The sequence below is a fragment of the Camelus bactrianus genome, chromosome 11 (assembly GCF_048773025.1).
Source record: "Camelus bactrianus isolate YW-2024 breed Bactrian camel chromosome 11, ASM4877302v1, whole genome shotgun sequence".
Taxonomy (NCBI): Eukaryota; Metazoa; Chordata; class Mammalia; order Artiodactyla; family Camelidae; genus Camelus; species Camelus bactrianus.
The window spans coordinates 62,262,324-62,264,480 of NC_133549.1; the positions used below are offsets into that span (position 1 = coordinate 62,262,324).

A 2,157-nucleotide genomic window follows, 5' to 3' on the forward strand; every position below is an offset into this window, starting at 1 on the left:
ATAATATCTTCCTCAGATTTGTCAGGAGTAATTAGACAGCACATGTAAAAATGCCTATGTCTATGGGCAAGTAGGCGCCCATGAATAGTCTCTGCATTACAAACCCCATTTTAAAGATGAAGAAACTGAGATTCAGAGAGTTAAATGGGTCATTGTTACTCCATGAAAAGGACATGATGGCACTGAAAATAAAATGCAGTTTATATGAACATCTGTTCCAACACTTTTTTGTTTTAAATTTGTGGGTTTTTTAATTGAAAAAAACGATGGTTAGATGAAAGAAGTAGGTGGCAATGCCTTAACTGCTTGTGTGTTGTCAGGCCCAAGGGCCTCTTCCTTGTCAAGGGGAGTGATAACCTTCTCTCCTTTCATACAGCACCCAACACTCTTCTAAATTAATTTTTTTTTTTGCATTTGTGAACAAGAGGCTTTAGTATGAAACGTATGCTGAATTTTATTCACCTTGTCCCATATGATTCAGCAATTACTATGTGCTCCAAATATCCAATTAGAATATTAACTACTCATGTATAAAAATACAAATATGGAATCATGATATTATACTGAAAGCATCCTACCTGCCTATCAAAACTTATTTTATGTATTTTATCATGAGGAAACAGAGGTCATAGGCCATTCAGGGAACATATGGATGAGCTTAGATATTGAGTTGTGTATTTTGAGGCTGTAAGGAATCCTGAAAGTCACTGAATCAAAAGAAAATCCCCTTATCAGCTTGTTTGCTTTCCTTTTGTTTCTTCCTCATAAAAGTCATGCACAATATGAAAATAGTTATAAAAGAGTATCAGTTAAGCAGAAACTGGGCTTAACTGACTTCAAAACCTCTGAATGTGTTGTGTGGTTTAAGGAAGATTATTGAAAGAACAGTCTTAGCAAATTGAAATGATGGCTAAAAGCATTCTCAAGCATAAAGAAGATTTTCCCTGTTTAATAAATTCTTAGCTGTAAAACTACAAATAGCAGGGCCTCAAAATGAAACTAAAAATAAGGTTTCCTGATCGAGCAATTAAACTGTAACCAGTGCCGTGATCATCAAGCATTTATCATGCTCCATTTGTTAAGAAAATCCAGTTAACTCAACGCAGGTAAATTCAGCTACTGTCCTCCCAGAATGAGACTGGACCTTGAGAATGAACTGCCCTTCATGCCTGGCTGCTTAGGATTCTCACTTTCTTGACCTTTCACCTCCCCTCTAGGCCTGAGAGCCAGAGAACCCCCATGATTTCATTAGAGTAAATTAGATGTCACAAGCTGTTGTGATCTGTCAGCCAGGTTTAACAGCGACATTGCAAGTCTTCTTGCAACTCTCCAAGAAATCAATAATGCCTCCCTCAGCAGCAGAATCCTAAGCTCAGATCACTTTGTCACATTTTAAAGCAAATGACACAGCATGTGGAAATGGGTAACAGACAAAAAGCAAAGAAGTACACAAGTACTGAAAGTGCTCAATCCAAGGAGGAGAAATTAAGACCTTTATAAAGGAGTTTCTAATTATATTCTCCCTGACTGTCTATCAAATGGACAGTCTTCTATGTTTTGAAAAATCACAAGACAGCAACTTTAGGATTTCAAATTAGCACACTTCTGATAACTGGTGTCTGTTTTGAAGTAGCAGAGTTAGCTTCTTGAAGAGGTAAATAATTCTAATGACCTTGTGGTCCAGGGCGGAGTTTCAGAAGATAAGGAAGCCCTTCTCCATTGTCCTGTAAATTATGATTACTGTTGATATTATAGTCATTGGTCGTCTTATGATTTCTAACCCACAGATGAGAAAGAAACAACAAGCAGAGTCTTCTGAATTATTTTATAGAGTTGGGAGGATTTGATTCACCTTCATTCTTCACCCTAACCTTGAAAGAATTATCCTGTGTGGAGATGAAAAGAAACAGTGTAAATCATGTACCAGCAAACTACAGACCACAGAGTAAATGTGGCTCACTGCCTGTTTTTGTAAATAAAGTTTTATTGGAACATAGGCATGCTCATTAGTTTATATATTGCTTGCAGCTACTTTCCTACTATAAATGCAGAGTCAAGTAGTTTGACAAAGATCACATGAACTGCAAAGCCTAAAATATACTATCTAGCTCTTTACAAGACAGGTCTCTAGCTCATGATCCAAGTGATGCTGAGTTT

General features: G+C 36.9%; 1 non-coding gene across 1 annotated transcript; it reads right to left on the minus strand.

Moving 5' to 3' along the window:
- Positions 1-258: 258 nt before the first annotated feature.
- LOC123617709 (U6atac minor spliceosomal RNA) lies at positions 259-379 on the minus strand. Its single transcript, XR_006725916.1, has one exon. It is a non-coding gene; the product is annotated as a U6atac minor spliceosomal RNA (small nuclear RNA).
- Positions 380-2,157: the final 1,778 nt, after the last annotated feature.